Source organism: Rhamphochromis longiceps, linkage group LG13 (assembly GCF_057381845.1).
Source record: "Rhamphochromis longiceps isolate RC_006_pf linkage group LG13, R_longiceps_female_GT1.1, whole genome shotgun sequence".
NCBI lineage: Eukaryota > Metazoa > Chordata > Actinopteri > Cichliformes > Cichlidae > Rhamphochromis > Rhamphochromis longiceps.
The window spans coordinates 27,377,185-27,396,192 of NC_140569.1; positions in this window are offsets into that span (position 1 = coordinate 27,377,185).

Here is a 19,008-nt window from a genome sequence, read left to right on the forward strand (position 1 = left end):
GTCATGATGGAAAGCCTGTTTGGGTTGCCAGCTGAGCTCTGGGTGGTGGTGAATGAGATTGCTATTATGCCGGCGGTGCCCCGTGGCTGCTGAGTGGTGATAGAAGGGCCTCTTTGGCCAGGCAGAGGGAAACCACTATTAGAACTGTTGACTGCTCAGTACTGTGGCATGTTGAGATAATAGAGGGAAGTACTTTTACTTTAGCAGCCACGCAATTAATGTGATCATACATATTCTGGCATATCCCCTCAATGACTTATTACTTGAGAACAAAGCAGTCTATTTGATCCTTGTTGGCACTGTGCTGTAGCCAAGTGAGAGATACATTCAGAAGGTATTTCATCTTCAAAAGGATTAGCTCCTAATGTGGAAACACTGCAGAACTCCTTGCTGCTGGGAACAACTGAATCATTTACAGCGAGGCAGCGCTTGGCAGAGATGAGCCCGATGTTATAATCTGAAGTCATCTTAGAGTATTATGGCTGCTCAGTTTTGTCTATTTTCATATTTCAGGCTCAGATGTACTTCTTTTCCTCCTTCCTTATTTGGGTATAGCTGTCAGGATTGGCGAGAAAGAGGAAATACTTTTGGCCTGTTTGCACTTTTAAGTCGGAACCAAACTGATAAAAGATGGGATGGGATGTAATGTTACCTAACGTGTTGGGAATTCTGCAAATACTACAAACCTAGAAAACTAAATTACTTTATATATAAAGTGGGGAAGGTGAGCAGGAGATTCCAAGTAATAATAAATAAGGACAGTGACAGAATGTCAACTTATAGATAAGTGCTAAGAAATAATGACTGTTAGCTAAATGCTAAAGGGTTCAAGCTAACCTTTTCACAAAAAGTAAGAAATTACACCAGGTAGGAAGTCATTCTCCACACTAATCATGACACACGGTTGCTTATATCCAAGCTACAAGCTAGAGCTACTTTTCAGCTCAAACCTGCCCAAATCCTCAAATTCATGCACTCATGGTTTGTGACACCAAAACGAATGATTTATTCTAATATTGTTTAAGTGTTTTAATAGATATGCAAAATTTAGCTAATTTACTGAAGTCAGTAAACATACGAGACATGTAAAATGATAGTTCCCATTTGAAATCCTTATGCGTGAAAACATTTGTTGTAGAAAAGAATAGAAAAAGAAAGCTGTGACCCATATTTGGGATCCTGTTTGTATCCAAGGCTGATAGTTGACCTATGAAGTCTGGGAAGCATTGTTTCAGAGGAAATTCATGATGGACATAGAATGTCAAGCATGTGGAAACTTGCCAGCCTCTTCTGGAAATAGTGAATATTTACAGATGTGTCACAGAGATGTCAAAAGTTGCTATAGTCTTCAGTTATGGTATGAAGCTTTAAAGTGTGGCTGTGTCTCAGCAGGGAAGCTCCTCTGAGAATATCTGACTTGGGAAAATGGCAAGAAAGCTTTTGGAGGTGCTGAGGTATGCAGGAAGTGTAGTAAAGTGTTGTGTTTAAATGAGCAAGAGCAGTATGTTGAACTATATGTAATATTGACTTTCAGCCACATGCAAATGTTGAATCTTTATACTCTTTTATTTACATCATATCATATATCAATGACAGTAAAATTATAGAAGTCAAGAGCTCTGCTGGCTCACCTGAAATCCGAACAGTAGCTTTGACTTGGAACATGAATGGTTAGTTCAACCAGGTTGTGCTTTTGTTCTTGCTTATAAGATCTATCACTTAAATTGTGATGGCCTCTAACTGTAACTTAAAGATCAAAATAGGGTTATTTTCTGATGCAGTAATAATTTTGTTTCATTATTCTTCCTCAAGGGTCATCAGCTGAGGATTGTGACTGTTTTCTTGAGGCATGCAGCTTTAGTCTCAGCATTTTAGCATGGTATAATTATGTAGCCTACCATGCATATTAATGATCTCATTTACCAGAACCTTATCTTAAAATGAGTCAGATGGAAATGTTGAAAAGTAGGCCAAAGACAGTATTTTTTTGAAGTTAAAGTTACATTAATCACCTAATAAAATCTGTTAAATGACAAGCAGATAATCATTGAGAAAGTAAAAACTTTGGGTTTTGTTCTAGAAGGGAAAAAAGCACCAATTGTTAGCTAAGTGGTTGCGATAGCTGTCCCTAACATATATCATGCACAAATCATGGTATTCATGGCAGGACATGGTGATGGATGTGCATCTAAACACTATTAGTTTATAAAAGCGCTACAAAGGTTGAATTTTTCCAGGACACATAGCACTACATATTTAGTGCTGTGTGTCCTTGTACGCGTATGTGTAACTGGGTCTGCATACCAGCATAAAAACATCATCCAAGAACTGAATAACAGTAAAACCAACATAATAACTTTGAGCCTGTAAAGTTCACCTTCATCCATCCTCTTCTTCCAATATAATTCAGGGTCACAGTTAGATTTTGGTCTATTCAAACTAGCAAAGGGCAAAGGTGTGTGGTGCACGCTGAACAGGTTGCCAGTCTATCTGAAGGCTAACACAGACATATAGCCAACCATTCACACCAACGGCCAATTTAGAATCGCCTAACATGTCATTGGGCTGTGAGAGGAAGCAGGAGCAACTAAACAGACACGGGAGAATATTCGAATGGATTCAAACTCTTGCTACAAGGCGATACCACACACTGGTGTGGTGGAAAAGTCACTATCACCACGATCAAGTGAATAATCAATTCCCAAGGTTCTGTGGAGAAGCCAACACCACTTGGTTTATCACTTCTAGCTGACGTCCAGTGCTAACTTGAGAGTTTACAGTTATATAAACTCTGGGTTTCATAACCCGATGTACGTCAAAAAAAACCATGATACCAACACCATGACCCAAGGTATCATGGTAGATGGTGTGTCCAGATGCATAACCAAGATGTATTCTTGTACTTCCTGACCTTGATCTTGAAACGACTGTTGAATGACGAGTGTGCTTATTACACAATGACCCCATCCAGTCAGTTTGTGAGAACCTATGATTAATGGAGTTCTGTCTTTTGTTAAATGCTTATAAACTTTACAGTTGTCTTCATGTTGCTTTAGTAAGGTTGAATGAAATGAAAGATGGACACGCAAGGAGAAGTTGTTTATCCAAACCAACAAACAAAGCAGATGAGGAGAGTGGTAGAGACGAGTGTTGGGTGATTAGTGATAGAAGGATAGCAGCAAGAGTGAAAAGGAAGATGGTAGTGAGACCTGCTGTGATGTGCTGTTTGGAGATGATGGCACTGACAAAAAGACAACAGTTTGATTTGATGTGTGTGAGTGACCAGAATGGAAAAGATCAGAAACAAATTCACAAGAGAGACAACTTTATGTTGAGCAGTTTGGAGACAAAGTTAAAGAAGCAAGGCTGAGATGGTTTGTGTACTGGCAGTTTGTGTGGCAGGCACAAGTTGGAAACAAAATGCAAGACTTGGAAACAAGTTACAAACTAAAAGGTAGTTTTATTGTTGAGCTCTTACAAAATAAACGTAAAGCAGGTCAGGAAAAAAATCATTTACAGCTAGGAATCTTTCAGGAGAAAACATGAGCGGGGAGGTAGAATGTGACAAAGAGCCAAGAGCCAAGAGCCAAGCCTAAAATGACAATATATACAAACATAAGATAACAAGGAACAGGCAAAAGGTGGCAGAACTGCTGAGACTAATGACGAGACAGAGAACTAGAACTAACCAAAGCACTGGTGACAAGAGACTGTCAAAATCATATAGAAAAAATAACTAACACTGACAAAGACATACAAGCTTGACACAGAACATGGACAAACATGGAGACAAGATTGAAAGGACAGAATTGGAAATCCAAAAGGGGGGAAAAACCCAACCCATCATCTAAAGCCGTCAGGGACCCAAAGGCACAGACAACAGGAGCATAGCCATAACAGCATAAACAAAAGGAGTTTTACCAAATCCTGTATAAAAAAGACAGAAGGAACCTAAAGGTCACGAGAGCAAGAGCACAGAACTAAAGGCATGGAACTAAGTTAAAAGCAACTTGTATCAGTTAAGGGAATGAAGACCTATAAACATTAAGAAATAACAAATTCAAGGGGAAAATTTATTAGCAAAAGGTTAGACATTTTAGGTTGATTTGAATAAAATCCAAAGTTAGGAAAAAAAAGGTACAGAAAGAAACTTAAAACTAACCAGACTCTGAGACCTAATCCTGGAGCTGCGAGACATGAAGGAAAACTGAACTGACACCATGACAAAGGAAAAAGGGAGACTGAGACAATATATACACAGGACGTTGGTTATGGGAAGTGGAGACAGCTGGGCAGGATGAGACACCGGTGAATGAAATCACAGAAGATGAGACACAGGAAGCAAAACTAAAGGCAACACACACAGAACAACAAACACAGGAAGAGTGATAACTGAACGTAAACTGACCCAGGACCATGACGTGCTTATCAAAAAATAAAACTACAAAACCCCTAAGCAGAACAAAAAGTCAAAACCTGGTTCTAGGACAGGTTTGGACACTTGCAGTGGAAGGATACTGGATATACTGGACACAGAATGCTGAAGATGTTGCTCCCAGGCAGGAGGAAAACGAAGGAGGATGACCACAGAGAAGATTGATGGATGTAGTGAAGGAGGACAGGCAGAGCATTGGCGTGGCAGAGGAGGACAAGGAGACGAGGTCAAATGGAGGCAGATGGTCCACTGTGGTGACCCCTAAAGAGAGCAGCTGAAAGAAGAAGATTCAAGATTCTTCATTTGTCACATGCATAGTTATACAGATATAACACGCAGTGAAATGTGACCTGATTCCTCGACTGTGCAAAAAAGAGAGACAGAACTTTATATACAGTGAATGAGTATACAGTGGGGCAAAAAAGTATTTAGTCAGCCACCGATTGTGCAAGTTCCCCCACTTAAAATGATGACAGAGGTCAGTAATTTGCACCAGAGGTACACTTCAACTGTGAGAGACAGAATGTGAAAAAAAAATCCATGAATTCACATGGTAGGATTTGTAAAGAATTTATTCGTAAATCAGGGTGGAAAATAAGTATTTGGTCACCTCAAACAAGGAAAATCTCTGGCTCTCACAGACCTGTAACGTCTTCTGTAAGAAGCTTTTCTGTCCCCCACTCGTTACCTGTATGAATGGCACCTGTTTGAACTCATCATCTGTATAAAAGACACCTGTCCACAGCCTCAAACAGTCAGACTCCAAACTCCGCCATGGCCAAGACCAAAGAGCTTTCGAAGGACACCAGGAAAAGTATTGTAGACCTGCACCAGACTGGGAAGAGTGAATCTACAATAGGCAAGCAGCTTGGTGTGAAAAAATCAACTGTGGGAGCAATCATCAGAAAATGGAAGACATACAAGACCACTGATAATCTCCCTCGATCTGGGGCTCCACGCAAGATCTCATCCCGTGGGGTCAAAATGATCACGAGAACGGTGAGCAAAGATCCCAGAACCACACGGGGGGACCTGGTGAATGACCTGCAGAGAGCTGGGACCAAAGTAACAAAGGTCACCATCAGTAACACACTACAACGGCAGGGAATCAAATCCCGCAGTGCCAGACGTGTTCCGCTGCTGAAGCCAGTGCATGTCCAGGCCCGTCTGAAGTTTGCCAGAGAGCACATGGATGATACAGCAGAGGATTGGGAGAATGTCATGTGGTCAGGTGAAACCAAATCAGAACTTTTTGGTATAAACTCAACTTGTCGTGTTTGGAGGAAGAAGAATACTGAGTTGCATCCCAAGAACACCATACCTACTGTGAAGCATGGGGGTGGAAACATCATGCTATGGGGCTGTTTTTCTGCCAAGGGGACAGGACGACTGATCCGTGTTAAGGACAGAATGAATGGGGCCATGTATCGTGAGATTTTGAGCCAAAACCTCCTTCCATCAGTGAGAACTTTGAAGATGAAACGAGGCTGGGTCTTCCAACATGACAATGATCCAAAACACACCGCCCGGGCAACAAAGGAGTGGCTCCGTAAGAAGCATTTGAAAGTCCTGGAGTGGCCTAGCCAGTCTCCAGACCTCAACCCCATAGAAAATCTGTGGCGGGAGTTGAAAGTCCGTGTTGCTCGGCGACAGCCCCAAAACATCACTGCTCTCGAGAAGATCTGCATGGAGGAATGGGCCAAAATACCAGCTACTGTGTGTGCAAACCTGGTAAAGAGCTATAGTAAACGTTTGACCTCTGTTATTGCCAACAAAGGTTATGTTACAAAGTATTGAGTTGTATTTTTGTTATTGACCAAATACTTATTTTCCACCCTGATTTACGAATAAATTCTTTACAAATCCTACCATGTGGATTCATGGATTTTTTTTTCACATTCTGTCTCTCACAGTTGAAGTGTACCTCTGGTGCAAATTACTGACCTCTGTCATCATTTTAAGTGGGGGAACTTGCACAATCGGTGGCTGACTAAAGGACATTATGTGCAGCAAGTGGGTGAGTTATATACATTATATAAATAAAGATAAAATAAAATAAAGCAAGCTGGAAATTTACAGCTTGTGTACATTGCGTGGGTAGGGTGTTAAAGTGTCTTGTGCTGTTGTGAAGCCAGAAGGAGCAGGATGATATGAGAATGTGGAAAGTCCTGAGGATCCCTGGAGAGACCCTGAACTTCCTCAGTTGTCGTAGGTGGTACAGGCACTGCCCAGCCTTTTTGGACTGGACCTGAATGTGGGCAGACCAGGTCAGGTCTGAGGAGATGTGGACACCGAGATACTTGATGGACTGCACCCTCTCCACTTGAGCTCCATTAGTGGAGATATCATCTGAATTTCAGGAGCGGAACCACTCCTCCTTCACGCCCCCTCCGGCCTCAGGCTATAAAAGCCCCCCTTCACCAATACTTGCTCTTCTCATTTTCATGCCCCACACTTCCCCCCCATTTTCCCTCTCTTTTCCTCTCTCCCTTTCCTTCATTCACTTCTCGTTAGTACATGGCGATCTGCCCGGGCCGGGAGCCGTCACCAGTCCCCTTCGAGGCCTTCCCCAAACCGCAGCACCAGTTAATACTCCCTCATCGCCCATCGTTACCAAGGATGTGGTCCCAGCTAGTGAAATAATAATGGGCTTGTAGTCTCTGTGCTGACTCCTTTTGAAGTCCACTACCAGCTCAGCTCCTTGGTCTTGCCGACGTTCAGCTGGAGGTGGTTATGCTGGCACCACGATGCCAGATTCTTCACTTCATCCATGTAGGCCGCCTTATTGTTGTTGGAGATGGCACCCAACACCACTGTGTCATCAGCAAACTTCACAATGGTATTGGAGCCATGGGTGCCCACACAGTCTGAAGTGTAGAGGGAGTAGAGCAGTGGTGAGAGGCCCACAGTAAAACATTTGCTACTAGGCAACTTGTACCTCTTTCAATTTTATTTAGCATGACAAGTGTTGTGTGGGTAGACCTGGAGTAATATCAGGAGGATTCAGAATCACAAGAAAATAAATGGAAACTGTGTTTACTGCACGAGCACGAGAGTTACTCACCTGGACAGGATGCAGACGTGTGGAGGAGAGTCTTTTTGCCTCACCTGGGTAACAGATGGTGGAGCTGAGGGCAGTGCAATTAGCCAGATGGAATAAACATTTTATCTCAAATAAAATAAGATTGCAATTGCTCATTTCAAATTCTAACTGTTAGATATGCGTATGAGTGCTTTGCACAATTCTTAAAAACATGCAAAACTAATTTATTAGTATTTATTTTTCCACACACAATTTTAATGTCGGGGCGCTGACATCTTGAAAGATAAATTTCATTTTACCCATTGACTCGAAACACAAGTTAAGTCAGCAACAACAGCCATAAACCACACTCAGATTTGTCTGTTCAATTCTTCCTCTAAACCAGGAATGTCAAACTCACTTTACAACGACACACACAGCCCACTTTGATCGGATGTGGGCAGGACCAGTGAAACTCACCCACACATTTAATCCCTGAGATATTTTAATATAAGAATAAGAAGTGTAGTTTCAACAGTGAGTCTCAGTTTTTCTACATAATAAAGAAATGCTATTGTAGTAAATCCAATAAATCTGTCAGCATAACTCTTTAGGGATACATTATAAGCAGTAAAATTACAGAAATACATTACTTATTTAATATGATGTAGTCTGAATGGTCAATTGGAATTTCTGTATCAGCAAGATACAGAAATTCCTTCATATTTTATCAAAACTATCCATTAGGCTGTCTTTGATGGCCAATTCTGGCCCACAGGCCTCATGTTGGACACCACTGATCTAAACTATCTGTTCCACCATTTGGCTTGGATGTGTAGTCTTTTTGTCTTCTGGTCATAGCTAACTGATAGCTAACCCACCTACATTCAGTGTGAGATCACAATATATAGAGAAACAATCACTGACTAAAACCCACTGATCAAAGACCACTGATCAATGGCCATGAGTACCATTCACAGAGAGTTGGGGAATGGCTGCAATCACAGCATTGTAAGATGGTGAAAGATGTACACTTAGGCCCCCTCCTCGATTCAGAGATGGTCTTTCCCTTTTCACGTAAATGGCCTCCTTGACTCCATGCTCAAACCAGAGTTCCTCCCTGTCCAGGATGTTACATCCTCATCCTTGAAAGAGTGTCCACTGGCCTGTAGGTGTAAATAGACTGCAGAGTCCTGGCCTGATGAGGTAGCTCTTCTGTGTTGTGCCTTCGCCAGAGGTTGTTTGGTTTCCCCGATGTATAAATCCTGGCAATCCTCCTGGCACTTAACAGCGTACACTATGTTACTCTGTTTGTGTCGGGGCACCCGATCCTTGGGGTGGACCAGTTTTTGGCGCAGCGTGTTTTGGGGTTTAAATGCCACAGAGACCCGGTGTTTAGAAAAAATGCGTCTCAACTGCTCCAATACTCCTGGCACATATGGGATCACTACAGGTTTTCGCTTGGGCGATCTCTCCTGGATCGGCTGGAGCTTTCTTTAGGTGCCTTTCCAGCTTTGACAAAAGTCCAGCTGGGATAACCACATTTACTCAGGGCCTTCTTGATGTGCCGTTCTTCTGCCTCCCTGGCCGCTGTGTCAGTGGGGATGGTGTTCGCTCTGTGTTGTAGCGTCCTAATGACGCTGTTTATAAGATTGGGGAAACCTGCAGTCAGCTGAGACTGAAGAAGTCACTTGGATGAGTGACGAAACATTTCTCCCACAAAACGCTACGTCCAGATGAACAGAATCAACCTTTTAGAGACACATATTTCACTGTTTCCTCCATTTCAACTTATCATTCCACTCAGTTAATTATGTAACACATCTATCATCTACTTTCCTTTTATTTTTCTGTTTAAAAACACAATTGTGCATTTGATGACGCATTTATGTGTTCTGTTCTCTTGGTGATCTTTTTGGCATATCTGGCTGTTTACTTACTATTACACTTTTAATTAGTATCATCATCATCAAGAAAAATCTTACATAATAAATTCAATTCAATTTTATTTATATAGCTCCAAATTCCAACAGCAGTTAAAAACCCTGCAATAAACAACATAGAGCTCAGATGACAACAATCAGAAGACCCCTTATGAGAAGCACTTGGTGACAGTGGAAAGGAAAAAAGCCCTTTTTATAAGGAAGAAACTTCTGGCAGAACCAGGCTCAGGGAGGGGCAGCCATCTGCCACGACCGGTTGGGGGTGAGCGGAGGGTGACAGGACAACAGACATGCTGTAGAAAAAAAGCCAGAGATCAATAATAACTAAAAATCAAATGCAGATTGCTGTAGAAGCACACAGTGAAAAAAGGTGGGTGAAGAAGAAACACTCAGCCGCCCACAGCAGCTTAGACCTTATTGCAGCATAATGAAGGAAGGGTTCGCGGTTATATACGCTTTTTCAAAAAGGAACGTTTTCATCCTAATCTTTAAAGTAGAGAGCTCTAATAGGTATTTTGCAAAGTTATCTGTATATCAATAGCACTATATGCATGACGATTTGTATTGTGCACAAATGTATCACTGTGTGTGTGTGGTTGAGGAAGCGCTTAGGCATTAAAGACAGGGAGAGGGAAGAAATGCATATTCATCAGGCCTCGCAGACAAAAACAGTGTTGGGGCACAATCTCTGCAACGAGTGCAGGTTAAATAACTGCAGCTAACTCAATATGTTACAGCGGGACAAACATTTATGAACTTCGCCCATAGACTTGCCTCATGGTTACGCATCACAGGAAGAGAGAAGGGAAGCAGTTATTCCTGCATACATTTGCATTTGGTTGGGGGCTGGTGCTCAAGCCCACCCTAGCGTTTCGTTTTAACTCCATCTTGAACACTTATTTACTTCAGCTGGCTAATCTTTTACTTAATAAAGATCTGTTAAATAGGCTGTCTTAGGAGGGCGAACTTGAGAGATTTTTTTGGTGCACTTTGCCAAGTTAATACCATGTGACTGGCAGGGAAGTGTTGCATTTGTGCTATGTTATGCTGCAGCTGTGTTGCAGCCATTAACACAAAGCTCATGCACTATCCTGTTTAATAACCTGTTGTACATAAGGGCTATTTTCCAATACGGTTCCACATGTAAACTTACTGATTTTAACCACTAGATGGCATTCCTGTATTGAGAGCAGGAAACAGCCTCAGTCTGAAACCGGAGGCAGGGCTGCATGAAATCAGACCTCTCAGTTCATGCTGTTGACACTTAAAGCCACTACCAACTATGTTATGTCATGCATTAACATAACTGTCTGTTTTCATATCATAGGTGAACAGGAGTAGCCATTTCTGTCGCTATTCCCAACTCCCAATGTTTCTTTTATCCAGGATTTTGATTTCTGTCACACCGAAAGGGAACCCAGAGGAGCCCTCTGAATGCTTCTCCATTTTAGAAGTCACATTTGCACACTTGGACCATATGCTTAGAGCCTTTCCAAGTCAAGTGCACATTTGCAGGCTGAGATTCCCAGAGCTCATCTGGTGAAAACAAATGAAACTGGTGACAGATTGATTTTCTGGAGCATACAGTCAGTGCACTGAATTCCTACTGAGGGAATGTAGAGTTTAAAATGAGAAATTGTACTCAGGCACAGCCAGGATTTGAATCCCTTGCCACGCAAGGAAAATTAAGACCATAAACCATACCTCATAGATAAATATGCACATGTTGGAGACTGTAGAAAAGTGAAACAGCATGGGGTAGGGTCGTGAAACTGACAAAAGAAATTAACAGATTTTATGTTGGCTAAAATGCTTAAGATGTTGGTTAAGCTAGAGCAGTGTGCAGCACATGGCTGATGCGCAATCCCAGAGCAGCTTGGCTAATTGTGGTTGGCGAATGGTGGTTACGGAAAAGAGAAATTCTTGCTGAGGGAAAGCGGGGGAAACAAAGTCATTAAAGACGAGAAAGAAAAAGTGTTGTAAAAGATAAATACAAACTTTCACGTATGATGAAAAGCTACGATTTGGATAAGAAGTGAGCAAAAACATGAATCACCAACAGAACAATAGATAAGAGATGCAGTTAAAAAACAACGATACTGTCACAACTATTCCATGCTTCTTTTCCACATTGTCACAGCTACAATTGCATATATTTTATATATATATTACATATTTTTAGTCACCCTGAGTTGTGTTTGAAAAAGTTTTTTTTTAAGTCAGACAGGGTTTGCTAAAACCAACAATCAACCACCAACAAATTAATAGCATTGTTTTTAATTTATGAAATGAAAGAGAAAACAAAAACGCTATATTAATTTAAAAACAAATAAAGTAAAAATCAAATAATAAAAATAATTAAATGATAAAATAATAAATAATAACAAAATAATAATCAAATATAATAATAATCACATAAAACAGAAAAAGAACAAAAAATAAAATCCCTTTTTTATTTCTCATCTGATTATTGTAATTACTTATAAATTGTTTAAATTAATATAATTATTTAAGGACCAAAAGCCAATATGAAATCCACAGTACTAACAGTAATAACCTGCTGCCCACCACTATATTAAGATGCCACCAATTTATATTTATTTGTTACTTTGTGGCAAGAAAGTAGCCACATTTAAACATGTAACAACAGAAAATATAACCATATGTATTTTCTTTCATTTAAATCAACTTCTCTTTACATTTTAATTAAAAAAAAAAGAGAAGACGGGTGGGTACATGACATTGTACTGTGTATTTTCCATTGCAGTTTCCGTTCTCTTTGCAAAGTTTGTCAAGTTTACAGGATCAAAAATCCCTTTTGACCTATAGCGGCAGTGAACACTGGTTATTGGCAGCTGTGTGGGATTTAACAGACCCAGAACGAACACCTACTGTAGCATAGTCTACTTGTTGCAATCCTCTCTCTCCATCCTCACTGGTCCTTGGCCCACCATGCCGTCCCCAGCTGTCCTGTCCTCTCTCTCCACTAAAGAAGGGAGAAGGAATGGGCTGGAGGGGAGGGGAGGGCAGGGTGCTGGCTGGTTCTAGTCCTCCCTCCCTGTCTGCCTGGCTGTTGTACGAGCCTTGATGTTACATACTGCAACAGCAGCCTCTTAGGCCTCATAAACCACCGGATTGTTGCATTAAAACCGTCACATGATGCTTTGCTCCCTTGCAGTTGTGCTGCGTTGCGTCATCATTAGAGGAAGCTATAAATAACAAGGAGAGACTGCGGGGGTGGGAGGGGAGATACGGGGGAGGGTTGTCAAATACATAGAACAACACAGATTGGCAGCTTTTGGCTCCCTCCAAAGCCAGAGTGCAGCTTTGAGTTAGAGAGTGCAGTAATATTCACACTTACCTGACTTAGGCATTGTGATGGCACACATCACAATTCCAACAAAGGATTTGATGCATAAAGAAATTCAGCAGCGCAGCAGGGGCCAATACTTGTGTCGAGAAAACAAGTTAAAGGGAATATTCAGACATGTCACTCACCGAGATGTCAAAGTCCTTTCTTCTATTCTTTTCTTTCTTTCTTTTTAGCACAAGAAGCTAGCTCATAGTGTCACATCACAGACTGAAATTCAGGTGTGGATGTGTTGACAGTAAGCCACTGTGAAATAGCAGAATGGGGTTGAGCTCAGTAAAATAGGTTGGGGTTTTTGTTCATTACTTTTATGTACTTAGAGGGGGATGTAAGTCTTCAGAGGTCTTTTTGGGGAAGCTGAGCGATAGCTATTGGCTGGAAGGCATCCTCTGTATAGGGAGACATATGCTGAGGCAAAACACAGCTATGACAAGCAAGAAAACCAATAGAGCTGTTTTTGTTTTCCTATGTTTGGAGGCCCTATGCACTGCATTATCACACATCATATCCTGTGCCCGCCAGGCAAACAACTACAGTACAAGTCTGTGTAAGTGTAGCAGGCTGGTTCTTCCAAGGGAATAATGTAAGATGACACAGCAGCAATGCTTAACATGCGTACATGTCACTATATGCACACTTGGAGCACCAACATTAACCTTTATATATTATATAACCTTGGGATTAAGTAATAAATACATTATTACTGAAAGACAAATGAATAACACTGATTATCCTTCATCCTGGCACCTATTAGTGGGTGGGATATATTAGGGAGCAAGTGAACATTTTGTCCCCAAACTTGATGTGTTACAAGCAGGAAAAATGGGCATGAGGATTTTGAGCGAGTTTGACAAACGCAAAAGCGCACTGATGCATGGGGGTGAGCAAAGGCTGGCCTGTGGTCATGTCCAACAGATGCAGGTTAAATTGACCAAAAAAAAGTTCATGCTGGTTTTGACAGAAAGCTGTCAGAATACACAGTGCATCACAGTTTGTTGTGCATGGGGCTGCAGACCAGTCAGAATGCCCACTCTGACTCCTGTCCACTGCCAAAAGTGCCAACAATGAGCACATGAGCAGAAGAACTGGACCACAGAGCAGAGGAAGAAGGTGGCCAGGCCTGATGAATCATGCTTTCTTTTACATCACGTGGATGGCCATGTGAAAGTGCATTGCTTATCTGGAGAACACCTGGTACCAGCAGGATGCATTATAGGAAGAGGGCAAGCCAGTGGACGCAGTGTGATGCTTTGTGCAATGTTCTGAAACTTTGGGTCCTGCCATCTATGTGGATGCCATTTAATTATCAGTTATTAGTCATCTCTGGGTCCTGTGTTAATCCCCTAAACCCAAATGTTCACGTCAGATGTCTGCCCCTTCCTGAGCCTGATTTTGCTGGAGATTTCTTCCTGTTAAAAGGGAGTTTTTCCTTCCCACTGTCTCCAAATCACTTGTTCATAGGGGATCATATGATTGTTGGGGTTTTCTGTTTCCTTTGTGTTATTATAGGGTCTTCACCTTACATATATAAAGTGCCTTGAGGCAATTAAGTTGTTACCATTTGGCACCATAAAAATAAAATGGAATTGAATGTTACTTTGACACGTACCTCCTACCTTTTACCTACAGTAAAAGGAGACCAAACATAATATTAGGCAGGTGGTCATTTGTTGTGCCTAACCGGTGTAGTGTAGTAATTGCTCAGTCCAACAGTGTTGCTTTTTAGCCTGTTTTGTATTGTTTTGGGTTTTTGTTAAAGAGGAATGGTGGAGACAGAAATAAAGCTACATAAACAGTGAATGTGAGTCTGGCCTGCTTTCATGAACAGAAACAAAGTAATTGAAATTTCTGTCTCAAAAAGAATAGAAAAAAAACACGTATGGAAAAGAAAGTTACACGATAGCGAGACTGAGGCTAACTTTACCAGTTTTCTCAAGTAACAATGAAAGAAATGTAATATTGCACTTTGTAAAGGCCTCAGTGCTACTTTAGTTCTAAAGTTGTCTTTATGTCCAAGTGGCTGCATTCATGCAGAGCTTCGGCTTGTTCTTAAGATATCTGCTAGCCTTTCTCCTGTAAGTCCAGAGTATTCTTATCACATTGAAACTGTGCTCTTGTATGCACAGAGTAAAAATTAAGCAATCATCAACCCAGAGAGACGTAAAGAGATGAAATCAAACAATCTGTGCTTGCAAAGAGCACAGCTGCTGTTATTGAGGACAAACAAATGAGACAGATAGGATCCATCAGGACCATCATGAATCCTTAAACACATACAAAGTGATAATCAGACAGTCTGTGTTAAGCTTCTATGTTTTTTTTGTTTTTCATTTTTGCTGATATGAGCAAGTCATAGGTGACTCATAGCAAGTGTTGGTGATAGCATGATAAGAACTAGTAATTCCTAGAAGTAGCGAAAACACACATTAGTGATGGTACATTTCTTTAGGTGTCCCAGTAAGACAGTATGACATTAACAGCACAATAAAGGGTTAAATGTGATTGGTTGATCATTCATTTCTTATATAGACCTGTGATTTCTGTCCTCTCTTTCTCCAATATGAAAAAGCCCAGTATAAAGATTCTCTACAGAATGCATAAAAAATATTGTAAAACAGACCGTCTACAGTAAGAAAACAGTAAAGAGTAAAAATACATAGGCATAGAATAAGCAGCAATTTAATGGAGGTAAACGTTAACAAAATGATTCACACAGTCACTGGCCACCTTGTTAGGTGTACCTGTTCAACTGCTTGTTAAGGCAAAGAGCTAATACATAGCTCACATAGCAGGAAAACAGGATTGTTTAAGCATGTAGACATGTTCAAGACAAGCTACCAAAGTTCAAACTGAGCATCAGAATGGAGAAGCGAGGTGACTTAAGAGAGTTCGAATGTGGCGTGTTTGTATTTCACAAATTGTAATCTACAGGGATTTTAACACAGCCTTGTCTTTTTTTTTACAGAATGTCTGAAATGAGAAAAAATATCGTGTGAGCAGCAGTTCTTTGGACCACGTTGATGCTAGAAGTCAGAGTAGATTAGCTAAAGGAAACAGTAACTCAAATAAAGACTCATCACAACCAAAGTATGCAGAAGAGCATCTCTGAAGACACCAAACCCAAACCTTCAAGCAGTTGGGCAGAAGACCACATGGGCCACTCCTGTCAACTAAGAACGGGAAAGTCTACAACAGAAGACAGGAAAAATGTTGCCTGAGCCTTAATTTCTGCTGTGACATTTGGATGGCTATGTCAAAACTTGGCATAACAACTCGGATCCATCCTGCCTTGTTTCAGCAGTTAAAACTGTTGTTGGTGTTTTATTGGTGTATGGGGATATTTTCCTGGCATACTTTGGGCCCCTAGTACCAACCGAGCATTGTTTTAACACCACACCTGAGTATTGTTACTGAAACTGTGTGATGCCTCAGAACTGATTATGACAGTTCTGAAGGCAAAACAAGGTTTACTAGCAAGGTTTACCAAACTCGTTTACCAAACAAAGTGGGCAATGAGTGTATTTAGTAAATTATTAAATTATTGGAACAACATTCTTTTCTGTCATTATCTGAAACGTCACCCTCAGATCTTACAACATTCCCAGAAACATCAGGAGCAGATTCAGCATCTTCTTGCCATATGATGTATTTACCACTAATGCAACCTGGAGGCTTTGCATAAATTACTCTCTGGAATAGGTGAGGTTCACTATAAACATTGATTTCATCAGTAATAGTTCAGACTTTTCATAAAAAGTGCATATTTTAAATAGTGACATCAGTGTGATATCATCAGGACTCGCTGTATTCTGAGGAGCTCCACCTTTATAGGCTACATTACAGTGTTTATAGATGTTTATAGATATTCGTTCAGATAGATGAACGGATTTGCATGTGTAAAACCAGTGGGCGTGAAGTTGGCACTGGAGTAAATTACCTTCCACTGCAGCAAGCCTGAGATGCACTCTCACATACACACACACAAATTTCACGGACACCCATTAGAAATGTAGCTTCCAAGAAACCAAGTGATGATATCTAATAAGAAGTTTTGCCCACCTCTTTCTGTCTTTTCTTCCCCTTTGATCGCTCCACCTCCCTCGCCGTGTCTTTCTTCTCATAAGCCTCAAACTATCCGTCCTGCTTTCCCCTCCATCCACCGCCCCCTCCTCACCACCCCGCCTTCACTCTGCTGCTCCCTCTCGCTCTCCCCACCCCGCGAATCTCTAGCATGTTATTTAAGCCAAGGACAACATTAGCATGACGATCACAGCCTTCTATCACAAGTCTTGTCCGACAAGACAAGAGGAGGAGGAGGAGGGGGGGTAGAGCTACTAAACGTGTGGGGAGTAAGGGAGGAAGCCAAAGGCATATAAACGGTATAACATGGTCTGAGAGAAATCAAAGACATTCTTGATTAAGTAAGACAAAGTAATACAAGTCTCTATACACCAGAGGAACATTGTTTACGTGCCATATGTTGTTAGATCTACATGAGAGATAGCGAAAGATAACAGCAATTTTGACACGTGTTAAGAGACAGGCTTACAAAGAGACTCACAAATCATGCCCCTGTTCATATGTACAGTTCTTGCATCATGATAGAAGCCCCTCAGTAAAATCTAATTGTACTGCATGTATGGTTTCCGTACCATACATGAAGCGTATTTCTTTGCAGGGGCACATAAGCATTTCTCTTCACATCTCCTGCTCTTCTTCTTTGGCTAATACTCCTACTTATAGGCCTATCTATTACAACAGGAAATTAAAACACTGTTAATTGTATCATAAACACACATCTGTGTTGCTAAAATCAGATTAATTTTTAATGAAACAGCTGCCTCCCTGGGCCAATTTCTCCCTTTGCCAAACCACCATGGCCTCACCTACCACGGCCTTCAGTCTTCAAGCCTCACGGTGAATCATCCATGTGCTTTATTGACTCTTTGTTGAGCACTTAAAAAAACACACACACTTATTTATTCAAAGACACGGGCAAGCGTCATATACAAGGATGGCAGCTACTCATTTGGCACTGCAGCACACAAAATAATTTGGTTTCTTTAAAAGATAGAGGCTCGAGACATCCATTACTCACCTTTCATAACACCCTGCAGTACTCATGTTAAGCCTGGGTCCTCACAGCCAACAGAGAAGGAGATCGGGGGTTTGATATTTCACATGGCTTTCAGTCACACGAATAATCTGATGGTTGTGAGGCTGAAGAGAGAGCTGTGTGGCCTTGGGAAAGAAAAAAAAATCCAGCTGCATATTAAATGTGCTCAGGCGTTTCACGGCCTGTCAAATCAGGGTGCCGTTTGTGATGCGCAGAAGACACAGTGTCTCATTTCCTGCAAGATATGTGCACGTGCAGATGCCTGTGCATGTATGTGGACAAAAGTCTGGGCATGCACCACACACACTCGCACAGCAGCAGCAGCAGGAACAGCAGTCAAGCCTGTTATCACTTGATTCCTCCCCCATGGTGAGTCCAAAAGACATCTCAATTTTCATCACGCTGGCAGAAGTTATAAAAGAGAATTATGAAGAAGAAGAAGAAGAAGAGGGAAAAAACAGGCTTTTGCGATCACTTGGATTCATATTCACATATGTTAAATGCACTTTCACACACATACACACAGGTGGCAGGCACACAAACACAAAGCCAAAGACGCGCTCGTCCGTTGCATGGTGAAAAAATACATTTATTGGAATCTGTGTCAATGTAGAAAAAATTGAAAACTGGCTTTAGGTTTTGTCACAGTACCACAGGTGAATATTCCAGCAGGCGCCTGGTGAGCCGAAACGAAGCCAGCTAGCTTGTTTGGGGCAGTACATCTGTTACTGATGGCGACAGAGAAGGTGGCCTATGGCGGCCTGTGATACCAAACACACCGTCTCACAGACACTGAAAAGCTCGGGCTGCTCCTAAGACACACCACCAGCAAATGCACATGTTGTACAGCAATTAACCTAGACCGATGTTCTCTCGGTTTAATGTGGGATGATTTCGTTGTGATACTGTTACAAATCCCTTTCCAATAACTATAAAGCCAGGGCCGCTGGCTGCTAGCATCCAAGGTGGCTCAAAGGAGCTTGTATTGTATGATCAATTGTGGGCCAATGTTTTATAACCCATAAGCTGAACCCATAACATCCCATTTTGTCCCAGTCCCTGGCAATAACTCCAATGGCCCTGTGCAAAGCTATGAGGTTCATGCATCATCTTTGATGTCTA